This window comes from Acomys russatus, chromosome 11, assembly GCF_903995435.1.
Source record: "Acomys russatus chromosome 11, mAcoRus1.1, whole genome shotgun sequence".
Taxonomy (NCBI): Eukaryota; Metazoa; Chordata; class Mammalia; order Rodentia; family Muridae; genus Acomys; species Acomys russatus.
In genome coordinates this window covers 29801732-29816877 of record NC_067147.1, presented here as the reverse complement: position 1 = coordinate 29816877, position 15146 = coordinate 29801732, and the positions used below count along the sequence as shown (strand labels likewise).

Genomic DNA, 15146 nt, shown 5'->3' with positions numbered 1-15146 from the left:
TGACCTTACTAAATGAAAAAAAAGAAAGAAAGAAAGATAAGATGTTCATAGTTGCATAATAAATGTTAAAAATGAATAAAGTATTGATTAGTATTAAATTATATTTAATGTCTTTCCAATAATAAAACTACAGCCACCTTAAAGAGATTATCCCTATCCTGAAATCTTTAGAACTTTCGCATTAATTCTAAAATTTATTTTCTGCATTAGTTCTTTTTATGCTGTTGCATAAATTTGGTCATGGCCTAGAAGAACAGTGTCACCTAAAAGGAACACTTCCAAGGAAGCTGCATGAGCAACTGTTCATTATTGAAAAGCTTCTCAATAACACATCTTTTCAGAGGTTTTTGAAATTATTCTAGTGTAGGAATATCCCAGAAATCCTCAGGAACAGAGAGAACATTGCATTACAATGTCTGTATAGCCCCAGGCACTTAAAAAAAAAAAACAGCAAACAAACAAATTAGAATATAGAAGAATTTACATGTCAAAACCTACAGCCTTGCCAGCCCTGGCTCTACCAAAGCTCTAATGTAGCAGTTGTCAGCCTGGAATCCATACTGGAGTTTCTGGGGAATCTGAGTATTTATGGGAAAAAAGGGATCTCAGCTCCGCCTCCTGGTGATTTTCAGCCTCCACCAGAGACAAAATGGCATGGCTTGTGTGCTTGTCCCTTCCGAAGTGTGTGTTGAAATCTGATTGCTATGCTGCAGTACTGGGAGGTAAAATCCTTGAGTAGAACCCTTGTGAAGGCTTATGTAAAGTTAATGCCCCGTCTTAAAAATGGGTTCCAGAAAGGCAAGATCAGCTGCTTCCTCTTTCCCTCACTTCTGTCATGAGATGAGGCCGCAAGAGGGCTTTCACCACGTGCTGACACTTCTCAGACTCTAGAAGTCTGAATGTGTGTGTTGTGTGACATAGGTATGTGTGTATGTGTGTGTGTGTCTGTGTGTGTCTGTGTGTGTATGTATAATTTTGCAGTACTGGGGGTCGAACTCAGGCCCTTGCCCATGCTAGGTGAGCACCCTACCACTGAGCTATAGTTACAGCCCAAACCAATACAGTTCTTCACTGTGAAGGACCAAGCCTGTGCTTTTCTGTTGCAGCAGCACAGAATGTACTCTACTGAGATGCTGCTTGGGCAGGCATCCTTGTGGACCTCAGCTCTGGCTCCCTGTCATAGGGAGACACCAGGCCTCAGCATTTCATCAGCATGTCACCATTCTGCTACAGCTTCTGTCACGAGACTTTTGCCTTCATTATGCACTGGTCACACTCCAGCTTTTCAGGCCTAGTACCCCCAAGGAACCCTTACTTCTCAGCCTCACAACTTCTGTTCCCTCCACGTTCCCTTCTGCTTGTCTAATCTGTGAAGAGTGGACACAGTGTTCACCTCCCCAGTCTATGAAGAGTGGACACGGTGCTCATGAGGATTTTGACTCACCATCCCTTAAGGGCCTGTGACTCCTATGAGCCTCGTACATGCTTGCTGTTCTTTGCGAAAATCCTGTGGCCATCTGTCATGAGATAGGAATCTGCCTTGAGAGGATACTGCAGGGCAGCAGTTAGTGTCCCTGACTTCCTGTTGACCTACAGCCTGGTTAGCTGGTCTCAGTCACAAGCCAGGACATGCCGGAGAACTCATAAAATCCCACCATTCAGACAGTGGAAGCAGGGGGATTGCAAGTTTTTGGCCAATTTGGGGCATGAGTTGGGGTGATTAGCCCTAATTGTCAAGTTCAGTAAATCTGGACTTGCCTTGAAGACACACCTTGGTTGTGTTTGTCCAGGTGTTGCTAAGGAGGTTTGACAGAGAGGAAAGGTCTTGACACAGGTAGTAACAACCCGGTGCACTGGGTCTAAGGCTGAGTGAATAAGAAAGAGGCCAGGTGGATACCAGCACCTGTGCCGCTGCTCTCGGACCTCACACTGTTGTCGCCATGTCTTCCCCACCAAAGTAGACCGCATTCTCTCAAACTGAGCCAAAAGAAAATCTTCCTTGCGTTGAATCTTTCAGATATTTTGTCACAGTGGTAAAAAAGACTAGTACGAGAGACCTGTCTAAAATAAAGCTGGGCATTAGAGCCTGGATGACAAGTGCCAATAGCATCCTGGAGTTGGCTGGCAGAGGCATGTGGCAGCGTGCACAGGTGCCCTCAGTCCTGAATGGCTGGTTACCTTGATACAGACAACTCGGTTATTTGTGATCATAGCTAATACTTATGGCATATCTGCTTTCTGCTTGTGCTTCTACTTAAGGCCTTACATACGTTTATTCATTCCACCCACACAAGAACCTTTAGTGAGGGCTACGCTTATACCGATCTTCCACATGAGTACCGCAGAACTTAAAGAAGTGAGGTATAAACCCCCACAGGACCATACACCTAGCAAGCAGAACTAAGGATTCGCTTGCCCTTCAAAAAAAACAAAAAACAAAAAAACAAAAAACAATCCTTTGTTTGTTTGCTTGCTTGCTTTTCCGAGACAGGGTTTCTCTGTGTAGCCCTGGCTGTCCTGGACTTGCTTTGTAGACCAGGCTGGGCTTGAACTCATAGAGAGCCACCTGCCTCTGCCTCCCGAGTGCTGGGATTAAATGCGTGTGCCACCACACCCAGCTTGAAAAAGAAAAAGCCCTCCTTGTTGTAAGCTTTCATTCACATTGCTTCCCGCCATTGCAGCTCCTTTTCTTCCAATTACATTTTAGAATAACCTCTCCTCATACTATTGAGGACTAAACTGACACATAGGGAAAATAACGTTTCCTGGCACACAGGGTATATGCTTTTCCTTTGTTTAATGTCTGAAGAATTTTCCTAGACTGCCTCTCATAATCTTTCAATCTAATAAGATTCCTTTCATTAAAATGTTATTGTTTTCATCTGGGCATGGTAATCCCAGCACTCAGGAGGCAGAGGCAGGCGGATCACTGTGAGTTTGAGGCCAGCCTGACCTACAAAGCAAGTCCAGGGCAGCCAAGGCTAATACAGAGAAACCCTGTCCTGAAAAAAACAAAAACAAACAAAAAAAAGTTATCATTTTCATTCTTACTGTCTCAGCATCATGTACTCATTCCCATCACTTAGTTAAATCTGAACCAGCACCCCCATAGGGCTAAAGCAGCTTGGGAGGAACCAGGCAGACTCATTTTGGAAAACAGCTAATATTTATCCTTCATGAAAAAAAATATAGCCCTGATAATTTCCTATTTGCAGCAAGTTGAGCTTTCCGTCATAAACATCATAGGCATTGAGACTAACCAGACATGTTTGTGGAAAACCCCCTCTGCTTTAAAGACCCCTCCTACTCTTAAGTGTTTAGTCTAACCTTGTATGACAGGAATCTGGTCCTTTCCTTCAGTTAATAAAAATATTACCGTTAATCAATCAGTGCAATATTAAGATAACTAAAATGTCCATCCAAACATGAGACTGTGATCATCTGTTATCATTGTCACTTTACAGATGGACAGCAGGCACGGAAAGGCTACAGCACAGCGAACACTGTGAGCCTGGGCTGTGGGTCCATAGCAGTCTGATGCTATTTATAACACTGTGAGTGGCTCTGTCTACTCGTCTAGTATGTCTGGAAGAGGTTTAGACCCAAAGGTTAACTCCACTCACATCCACTCTACGTCAGCTCGTGGCAGCCTGGGACACTCCAGAACGCTGAGGTTAGATTATGTTGTATGCTCTGAGCTCACTGTCCTGTCTGTTGTCCATCCTTGCTTTTCTGGAGCTCCCTGGCAGGAGTTGCATCCACTTCTCCTTTGGGCTTCTTTTGCTCAGTCAGTCATCTCTAAGTAGGACTGCCCTGGGACACTAAGCCCCACTGAGGCTGAAGTGGCTCCTGCAAACAGCATAGTGTTTACACACAGCCTACACACATCTCGCGTGCTCTTTAATCGGCCCATACTTACATTGCATAGCACAATATGGTTTTTTTTCCCCTCGTCTTTCCTAAGCAGTACAGTACGGCAGTTGTTTAGTTTTGTGTTTTTGTTGTGGTTTTTCTATATATAAATTTTATTCCTAAGTGGGAATAAAGGCAAGAGAAACCATCCATCTACAAATATTCAGTCAAGACGCAAGCTTTTCGTGTGATCAGTTGAGTGACAAACGTAGTGCCCCACGGGTGTGTGAAAGGGACTCTACTCACGCTCCACTTTTAATGTCCTCTGGCTCTGGTTGTGACAAGCCATAGCAGCCTTGCCACTGCTCCTGTCAGAAAGAAGTGCTCCCTCCTAACATCCGCTTTTATTTAGATTATTCTGATGAATTTATGAATAGTAGAAGACTCTACTCATAAATATGGATATGGATATATTTTTTCTTTTTCCTTGTGAGTGTATCTTTCCTAATGACACACATAGGAGGCAGGGAAATAACTTGTTAAAATGTATAATGGAGCTGGTCGTTTTATACAACATGTTAATGTTAATGTTGCTTTAAGGTGGCATGAATATTAGAATAAGAAAAGGAATTATTGGTAATGGACAAAGGGGGCAACCACTTAAGATGATTTATTAAGTAATTATCTGAAATGCATGTTTAGATGTAAAATATGAGAGTATAGAAAGCACAAAATTAATGGGGCCATTGGTAAATGGCAACAGTTATTTCATTAATATATGTCATCAATATAGGACAGCTATTTCAAAGATAACTAGCTTGTCCTTTCATGTTTCAATTGATTAGATAAACTAATATTTAAGAGTTGGGCTACTCCTTGTTTTTATGCATAAGCATTGATCCTGGTATCAAAATTATTAGTGAATTTAAAAATTGATTTAAAAGTCGTTAAGGTTGTAGAATATGCTTTCTTTAAGGGAAACAAACAAAAACAGAGCTGGGCGTGGTGGTGCACACCTTTAGTCCCAGCACTCAGGAGGCAGAGGCAGGCGATCTCAGTAAATTCAAGGCCAGCCTGTTCTATAAAGCAAGACCAGGACAGCCAGGACTTCTTATATAGAGAGACTCTGTCTTGGAAAACCAAAAACCAAACAAACAAGCAAAACCTATCAGTGCACATACCTTACTTTGAACTTTCAAGATGAACAAAATATTCTACATAATTAAAAACAAAATAAATGTGATGTGGAGTGAGTATGCTGAGATTGAAGCAGAGGGCGTGGCTTGTGAGTATGCTGAGTTTAACGTGGTGGGCGTGGCTTGTGACTATGCTCAGATTGAAGTGGTGGGCGTGGCTTGTGAGTATAGTGAAATCGGACTTTTGGTTGCATGCACTCTTCTTAGGCTCAGCTCTACACCTATGCTGTTGGTGAATGGAGGGGTAATGTCACCTAAGTATCAGGAGGGTGAGTAGCAACAGAAGAACAGCCAAGGATAAGATCACTGCAAAATATGGTATGTCTTAGAAAATATTTTGGAGGCCCTGAAACCGCAGACAACTTTACTCACAGTCCTTCCAAGTTGCTGGCACAAACTTCCAAGTGGTTTCACCCATCCATACCTGGTAACTTCTTGTTGACAATTGATAGAGAAGCAATTAGGAGTGCCTTCCATTGTTGGCAGCCTCTGGTTTGTATGGTATCTCTGTCTGCTGTAGAAGTCTCCTTGAATACATCCAGATGAGGGTAAACCAGCCCCGCTGTGTAAGGAAGACAAAGACAGGCCGTTTAGTACCTAGTTCTCAAGCCAGGTCATGCCAGAGCGTGGCAACCGGGAATACTACTAGCCTTGTTGAACACAGCAGTGACACCGCAGCAAACAAATAGTGTTGGCCAAGGCTTACTGCTGGTAGCAGATGTCCACATGGAGAGTAGTGACAGCAGAAGGAATCTAGTGTGGCTGGCAGTAAACAGAAACCCAGGCAGCTAGAAGGTGACAGATCCCTACCACGGTACACCAGTTTGCTGAAAATCTCTTTCAGGCACTGTGGACTAAAGACAAAGAAACATGGGGCTGGAGAGATGGCTCAGCGGTTAAAAGCACTGTCTGCTCTTCCAGGGGTCCTGAGTTCAATTCCCAACAACCACATGGTGGCTCACAACCATCTATAATATGATCTGATGTGCACTGTAGACATAATAAATAAATCTTTAAAAAAAAAAAGAAAGAAAGAAAGAAAAGAAACATGAGGGCAGCGCTGCGCCACGGTCAGTTGCTCGGAAGTTATACCAGCCGCACACAAAAGGGAGAAGGAAGGGGGCAGTTTTTACAGTGAGTGAGGAGAGGGCCTCAGACACAGGACTACTCCGAAACGTGAAGCCACTCCGTAGAATGATCCCAAGATACACTCCCCTAATTCGCCATCTTCCCACCCCGTTACCACTCCCTGGAACTCAGCTGCCTGAACTCATCTCCATAGAGGGCCGCAGAGCTAGCCTAACAGCTCAGCCTCCAAACCCAGCCGAACAGAGAGGGGTGGGGGTGGGAGCTGGCGGGTTAGAGGATTCCCGCCCTGGTGTCTGGCAGGAATACCGTCACGTGAAGCACTTGGAGAGCCTTTCCTGACTCCGGTCTCTGAGAGATGGGGACCTCAGAGTGGCGCCTTTGACAAGGAGGGCCTTCTGCAGTAGTAGTTACTGGCATTGACAGCCTAGTGCAAAGCTGCTGATGAAAATCTTTAGTTTGCTCGCAGGTCGGCTGCTGAGCGCCATTGCTAGGATATACTGGTGTGGGGGGGGGGGGGCGTGGGGGGGGAGCATCTCAGTTCTCTCATCTTTAAAGTGTAAATATCCTTTTCATTAAACACACTAATGCAGATTAAATGCTTACGACACGTATGTACATTCATAACATACTTACACACACACACAGGAGGAGAGAACTCAGTAAATTCTAGCTGTAGGCTTATTCTTGCAGTCTGGGAGAGATCTGAGAGTATCGTACATTCAGGACAGGGCATCTCTGTATAGACTTTAATGTAGTCTCAATAAAACTGCATCTACAGACGCTAATCAAGGTCTGTTTCTTTCCTTTCCCACCACAGAAAGCTTAAAATGATTCAAGCCTACAGTTCCCCAGCCATAAATAACAATATCATGGTATGGCAGCATGTTGGTCCATTCTGAGGCATACTGAGGGCTGGGAAGATGGCTCCGTGGCTACAGATGCTCACGACGAAGCGTTACCACCCAAGTGCAATACTCAAAACCAATATGGCAGAAGGAGAGAATTGACTTCCTCCTACAGATTAGCCTCTGACCTCTACATGTGTGTGTGTGTTTGTGTGTGTGTGTGTGTGTGTGTGTTTGTGTGTGTGTGTGTGTGTGTGTTTGTGTGTGTGTGTGTGGTGTATTTATATCTTTTTTATTCATAATATAGCAGCAACTACTTGGGAATTTTTTAAATTTTTATTTAAGTAATTTATTCAGATTCCATCTCAAATGTTATCCCCTCACTTGTATCTTCCGGTTCCCCCCACGTTCCCTGTTTCATCCTATTCCTCTCCCCTAGGTGTGTGACAGAAGGAGACCTTGTCCTCCACTATAAGATCACACCCTATCAGGTCTCTTCCTGGTAGCCTGCTTACTCTTTTGAAGGTATTTGATGCCACTTAAATAAAGGAGGAAGTAATTTCAGGTTGTGCTGCCCCCTAATGGATGCTAGTAAAATACCATAATCTCCTTCTAGAAATTAAGCACTGGCAATTTTGTGCTTGTGTGGCAATTGCTGCTGTAATTGGAGCGCTCGAAGAGCAGCCTGTTAAAGTCCTTCCCGTCTTGATTTCTCTTCCTCTAGTAAATATACAACTGTTCCTCAGTGGTAGGAAACATCCCCGTTCTCCATGTCCTACTTTGGTTTTTTTGTTGTTGTTGTTTTGTTTTTTGTTTTTTAGTTTTTCGAGACAGGGTTTCTCTGTATAGCTTTGGCTGTCTTGAACTCACTTTGTAGACCAGGCTGGCCTCAAACTCACAGCGATCTGCCCATCTCTGCCTCCCAAGTGCTGGGATTTAAGGCGTGTGCCACCATCCCTGGCTTCCTGTCCTACTTTGTTAAAAGTCTGGGCTAATGGGTGGTGGTGGTACACGCCTTTAATCCCAGCACTCATGAGGCAGAGGCAGGTAGATCACTGTGAGTTCGAGGCCAGCCTGGTGTATAAATCAAATCCAGGACAGCCAAGGCTACACAGAGAAACCCTGTCTCAAAAAGCCAAAAACAAACAAACAAACAAAAAGAACAAAACAAAACAACAACAACAAAAATCATTCTGGGCTAAAACTAGAAATCCATTTCAGAGCTCACTAAGCCAGCCACAGGATGTACAGAATGTCACTCCACTGTTTCAGAAACTTTGGGGTTCACATTGGAAGAGTATCCAGGTCACAGTCTGACCTGAGTGTGGCAAGGGAACAGTGTGTGTGGACGGAGCGTCAGCTTTGAGTGGTGCACTGCTCATGGCTCACATTTCTATGTAATTTATAATGAAGCATTTTTTGTTTTTGTTTTGTTGTTGTTGTTGTTGTTACAAAAGAAGATGAGACAACTGAATCACTTAGTCTTTTCCCCTTCTGTGACTTTTGTTTCTTAGAATTTCAGATAGCTTTAGAATTTATGCACTAATTATGTCATTGACTTGTTAAATGTTGACAAAAGCTGCATTGAAAGTTTACATTTGTAACCACGTTTGCTTTCAAGGTACAAAACCCCTCCTTTGTCTTACCCTTTAGACAGTGTTTTGTTTTGTTATAATCGTGTTATATCTTAGGTCATTGTTCTCAACCACAGCTTATTGGATGCCCATGTCCTGCTTGGCTTACAATGAAATAAGCCCTTTTCTCCCCTAGTTAACTTTGGTCATGGTGTTTATCACAGCAACAGAAAGCAAACTAGATCAACTGTGAACTCGGCTTTACTGTGTTCTGACCAACAGAGTGTTTATTAAGATAAGTGTGTCTCAGAGGTTTCACTTTTCCTGTGTACACACCAGTGAGTGCATGCATGTGTGTGCTTTCTGAACCGAAATATATGATTTTCTTCGTTCCCCCCATAAACTGTAATTTTTTTTTCTACAGCTTGTAGCAAAAAGAAAAAAAAAACTTAAAAGCCACTGGCTTACACTATTCACACAACCATATGCCTTGGGCTTTGCTGTGGCCATGCTTAATTTGTTCAGCTAAAAGACAAGCGATTCTCTGAAGAGTCATTGCTTTGTTTTGTGGAGAATTGAATGGCACTGTCATGGGCATACCGGTGCCCTGGTAAACTATGAGTGTTTTCCAGGAGGTTGCACCAAAGGGGGGTTTCTGAAAGGAAAAATGGGAAGAATTGTGTAAGATAGCTTGAGACAATGATGTGTGAATACAGCACTCAACAGCAATACCAGTAAAAGACTGACAAGATATTGTTGGACAGACGTTAGACAGATGGCGTGGATAGATGTGTGTGTGTGTGTGTGTGTGTGTGTGTGTGCACGTGCACGCCCATGGTGACCTTTGTCCAGGTTGTGATTTGGGTAGAAAATTTAAGAATCCTGTTTTTAGGCATCTGTCCATAGGCTCACCTTCCCCTTACCCTCCTGGCTTTATTCCTCTGTTGTTCCTTTTCAATTACGGCTCTACAATAGTGGCCATAAGACAATGCAAAGACTACATACACTCTTGTACTTTAAGTTGTTTCTGCTTTTCGTGATGATAAACGCACATTAACAGGGCTGGAGAGATGGCTCGGCAGTTAAGACCACCGGCTGCTCTTGAAAGAGGACCTGGGTTTGATTCTCAGCGCCCGCATGGAAGCTCACAACCATCTGTAACTTCAGTTCCAAGGGATCCAGTCCCATCTTCTGACCAAGGGAGACACTGGCCATGCATCTGGTGCATAAACTAATCCACATCCCCAGCTCAATAGGGGGACAGGCTCAGCCAATATAGGTAGGAGCAGCCTCTATAGGGGAGCCGCCTTCAGGCTGTAAACTCCAAGGAGGAGAAAGGTATGGTGGGCACTTCCTTGTACACACTGTCAACATCTGCTCTTAGACCCAAGGAAGGCTTTGCTATCCCTCTGAGCCACATCTGGGGACAGCTTTACGGTTCCCATGAAGTGGAGGCATTGGATTCCTCAACTTGGTCACGCCCATCCATGGCAGCAGTGCACATTCACTCGGGAGTCCACTCACTCCCTACCAGAGAGCTTTCATCTGAACCACACGACCATCAAGGTTCATCCATGCTGCAGCCTATGTGAGAAATTCTTGTCAAGACCAAATCGTATGATGTACATAAACACTCCTTTTCTTATCAGCTCCCCAGGTAACAGACACCTGGGTACCTTCAGCTACTGTGAATAGTGCTGAAGTAAACACGTGGACACACAGATCTCTTCAAGATTCTGGCTTTGACTTCCATGGCAGCTGCACCATTTTACATCACCATCACAGCATGAGGTTTCCAGTTTTTCCATATCACACCAGTCCTTAGGATTTTGGTTTTCTGTTAGTTGCCACCGTAATGAGTATGTGTAGTGTCCCACTATGAGTTTGGCTTGCCTTTACCTTTGCTGTATTAGTTTTCTAGTGTGGGAGAGCATGGTGCATGTGCCGTGGTATAGGTGAAGGTCAGGGGGTAACTTCTAGGAGTTGGTTCTCGTTTCTACCATGGTGTTCCAGGGATCCAACTCAGGTCATCATGCTGAGTGGCAAGTGTCTTCTCCACTGAGCCAGCTTGCTGGGTTTTTTACTTGCATTTTCCTCACAGATGTCGGTCATTTCCCTAAGGATTTTTTGAGGTTATAATATCATTGCATCGGTTCCCCCTTCCCTTTATTGGTCATTTTTTATAAACCTCTGTTACTGGCATGAATTTAAAACGTTCACCACAAGCTCATGTATTTGGATGTTTGATCTCCAACTGATTGGAGATGCTATAGAACCTTTTGGGCGTGGGTGTGGGGTTGTAGAGGTAAGAACTGAAAACCCAAGACCAGCTCTGCTTCCAGCTCCAAACTGGAGCCCAAGTAATCCTTAAACTGTTCCTGTCAGGTATTCTAGCACAGCAACAAAAAGTTAACTAATAGGAAAAAAATAACTAGTAGAGCCAGGCAGTGGTGGCGCATGCCTTTAATCCCAGAACTTGGGAGGCAGAGGCAGGTGGATCACTATGAGTTCGAGGCCAGCCTGGTCTACAGAGGGAGTCCAGGACAGCCAAGGCTACGCAGAGAAACCCTGTCTTGAAAACCCAAAGAACAAAACAACAAAAAAAAAGTAACTAGTAGAAAATGTCTGTTCTTGCCCATCAGCCTTTTTGAATCAAATTCTTTTGAGTGTTACATTTAGGTTATTAATCCCTTGTCAAATGCATAATTTGAAAATATTTTTCATATTCTGAAGATTGCATTTCTACTCTACTACTGATAGCAAATGGGCTATTTTTTAATATAATGAATTGTTTTTAAGTTCATGATAGTCTCTTTTTTTCTTTTATTACCTTTGCCTTGGTGTCATAGAAAAGGAATAGTTGCTAAATGCAGCAGTGCGTCTGTGTCTTAATTTTAAGAGTTTTGTCATGAATGTGGGTATCAACTTCTCATGGGTTAGACTTGTTCTTTGATGACGTAATACGTGTACATAAGATATTCTGGTGACTCTCACCCCTGCCGTTTCTGCTCCTCCCTAAGGTCCCTCTTCCACATACATGATTTTTGTGTGTGACACACAGACTTTAACCAAGTCTGTTTGTATGATGACACTTTTGGAACTATCTATTTGAGCCTAGTGGGCTTTTCAATGAGTACTCGACTGAAGACTGTGAGTACCCCTCCCAGGGAATCCATCAGTAGGCAGCAGTGAGGCAAGGTAGAGCAGGGCTTCATGAACCCGTTCCTGTCCATGAGGAACTTTTGATGCAGTGTGATCATATTTGCAGGTGTGTGTGTGTTTGTGTGTGTGTGTGTGTGTGTGTGTGTGTGTGTGTGTGTGTGTGGCTTGTGCAAGCCCAATGCAGGCAACCGCAGGTACTGTGTGATCATATTTGCAGCTCTGTGTGTGTGTGTGTGTGTGTGTGTGTGTGTGTGTGTGTGTGTGTGTGTGGCTTGCGCAAGCCCAATGCAGGCAACCGCAGGTACTGTGTGATCATATTTGCAGCTCTGTGTGTGTGTGTGTGGCGTGTGGCCCTGAAGACAGCATTTTGCAACCCTCTTCCCTATCTCTATCTAGCTCTCACATTCTTTCCTGTCCTTCTCCCCCTGGCCTTTAGAGGGGGGTGTTTTTAAAGGACTGTTTAGGTTTTAGCTCCTGACAATAATTTCTTCTCAGCAACTGGAGCAGCCTCTGAATTCTCTCTAAATTCACCTCTGACGTTCACTGCAAAAACAAGCCTCTCTGAATTAGGCTGAGGGCAGATTTCGCCTATGAGCACGAACATAAACATCTAGAGTGTTCATTTGGCACCATGTCAGTTTAATTAAACAACAGTAATGAGTCCTCCACACGTCTCACAGGCCTATAAAATCCCCAGCTATGGACTTTTGATGAAGTTTGTGGTATCAAGTATACCCTCCTATGGAGTGGACCTCATCAGAGAGCACTTGGTTACCCCAGTAAAAACGGTCATGATTATACCAATGGGCATATCTCACCAGCAGATGGGCTTCGGAGTTTGTGGGGCTCACAGCTGGGTATAACCGTCGGTGCCTTTTCTCGACAAGCAACCTCTATAGTTCCTTGTGGTACCATGGAAGCTAGCCAGTGGGGAGGAAGCACTGAGTTAAACACAAGTTTGATTTCTTTGCATCTTGCAACCAAGGTATGTAGACACTTCAAAAATAGGAATTTTGGCATCTGTTTCTGCTGGGCAACCAAGAGGAATGGCAAGAATATATATAATTTTGGAGGCTTCTGGGACCTCCCTGCCTAACAACTCATAAGGTTGTTTGTTTGTTTGTTTGTTTGTTTGTTTAATAAGCAATGGCTTGTAGGGAAAGCATTATTCAACCAAGCACAGTATCTCCCTTCTAAGCTTTTTTTTTCCTAGCCTGTATTTTTAATTGGCATACAAGGTAGTAGGTTTCTATCTGGCTTTTACACAGATTATTCATTTGGGTTACTTCTCCCTCCCCACCCCCTTGCCTCTTTCCCCACCCCCTTACCTCCCTCCCCACCCTCTTGGCTCCCTCCCCACCCTGTTACCTCCCCTCTTTCCCACTCTGCTTAAACTTTTTCTCCTCCCATATCCACTCCCCACCCCCACCTCTCTGCTTTCTTACTAACTATGTTCTACCAGCTCCACTCCCCACCCACCCAACCAACAAGACGCTCCCCTCACAATGGGCACTTTCGAGTTTTCTGGACTCAATAGATGGTCCAAGTTAAGCACACAGATCTACAGATCCAAAGCTAGAATCTATGAGAGAGAGAGAGAAAGAGAGCAGTCGGCATTCGTCTTTCTACTCCAAGGTTACCCACTCAGTATAATTTTTTTTCAGTGCTGTCCATTTGCCCACCAATTTCATAATTTCACTGATTAAATAACTGAAATATTAAAATGTGTATATGTAGCACAATCTCATTACCCTTTCCTATTCTGATGGGCATTTAGGATGACTCCAGTCCCTAGCTATTATGAATAGAGCAGCAGCAGCCTTGGGTGAGCAAGTATACCTGTGATAGGATGTGGAGGGCCGTGGGATAGGCACACAGGAACAGCATAGCTTAACTGTATGCAAGTTTACTTTCTGTCATTTTGAGGAACTGCCAGGCAGATTTCCATAGTGACTGGGCCAATCTACGCCTATCAACAACGAACACATTTCCATTCCACCCCACCATCAGTGTCGGCTGTCACTTGAGTTTTCAGTCATAGAAGTGAGATAAATGTCGGTGTGCTTTTAACTCGTGTTTCTCTGGTAGTAGAGGATGTTGAATCCTTTTCTAAAGTGTTTTTTTTTTGGGGGGGGGGCATTAATGTGGTTTTGAGATTTCTTTATTCAATTACAGAGCCCAGTTTTATTTGGCTGTTTGCTTGATGTTTAGGTTTCTTTTGTTTTTGTTGTATAGTCCAGATATTAATCCTTCTTTTGATATATAATTGGCAAATATTTTCTCCCATCCTGTACGCTGCATCTTAACGAAACTGGGTTTCCTGGGCTGTATAGAAACTTTAGTTTTATGAAGTGCCACTCGTAAATTGTTGGCATTTTTCTCCTGACTGATTGGTTCTATCTCGGCAGTTTGTGTCTACACCGATGTCCTTTAGCCTGTCTCTGCATCTTCCTCTGGGACTTTCCTCTGGGACTGTGGTTCATTTGGATTTTTTTTTTTTTTTTTTTTTTTTTTTTTGGTCAGGGTCAGAAAAAAGTTTCATTCAACCACCTACTGACATTCAGGTTTTCTAGCTGCATTTTTGAAGACACTGTCTTTTCCCCAGTTTGCATTTTCCGCCTCCTTGTAAGAACCAGGCAGCTGTCCTTCCACAGCACCTATGCCCTGACCCGTGTGCCTGTTCCTGTGCAGTACCCATGCTCTTGTTGTCATTATGACTCTCTCGGCTGAAGTGAAGTCAGCTGTGGCAGCACCACAAGCAGCATCCTTGTATTTCAGGGTTGTTCTGGCTGCGCAGGGTCTTTTGTGTTGCTCTGTGAACTTCTGAATTGTTTTTCCATTTTTTATGAAGAATGAAGGTGCAGTTCGAGTAGAAGTGCATTGAATCTTTAGGTTGCTTTTCTTAAAGTGTTCACTTCCCAATATTGATCCTTCTAATCTGTGAGTTGGGAAGTCTTTTCGCCTTCATTTTCTCAATCACTTTCTTCAGTATTTTAAAGCTTTATTGGTAAAGGTCTTTCATTTCCTTGGTTAGGCTTATTCTAAGGCAAGACTTGTTTGTTTTGGTTTGGTTTTTCAAGTTCTAGCTGTCCTAGAACTAGCTCTATAAGCCAGGCTGGCCTTGAACTTACAGACATCATGCCCAGTACTGAGAATAATGGTGTGTGCCAGCGTTGTGTGGCAGTTTGCCTTGGGTTTTGTTACTTTTGAACTATTAAGAATAGGACTCTCACCGGTGTGATGGTGCACACCTTTAATCCCAGCACTCAGGAGGCAGAGGCAGGCAGATCTCTGTGAGTTCGAGGCCAGCCTGGTCTACAAAGCGAGTCCAGGACAGCAAAAACTAGATAGAGAAACCTTGTCTTGGAAAAAAAAAAAAAAAAAGAAAGGACTCTCCCCCACCCCCAGTTTATATATGATATGTTCTT

At 43.7% G+C, this 15146-nt stretch overlaps 1 protein-coding gene across 2 annotated transcripts in view; it reads left to right on the top strand.

Annotated features, from left to right (window-relative positions):
• Positions 1-15146, top strand: part of Bend6 (BEN domain containing 6) — a 41473-nt gene that overhangs the window by 7492 nt on the left and 18835 nt on the right. The window lies entirely within an intron of this gene.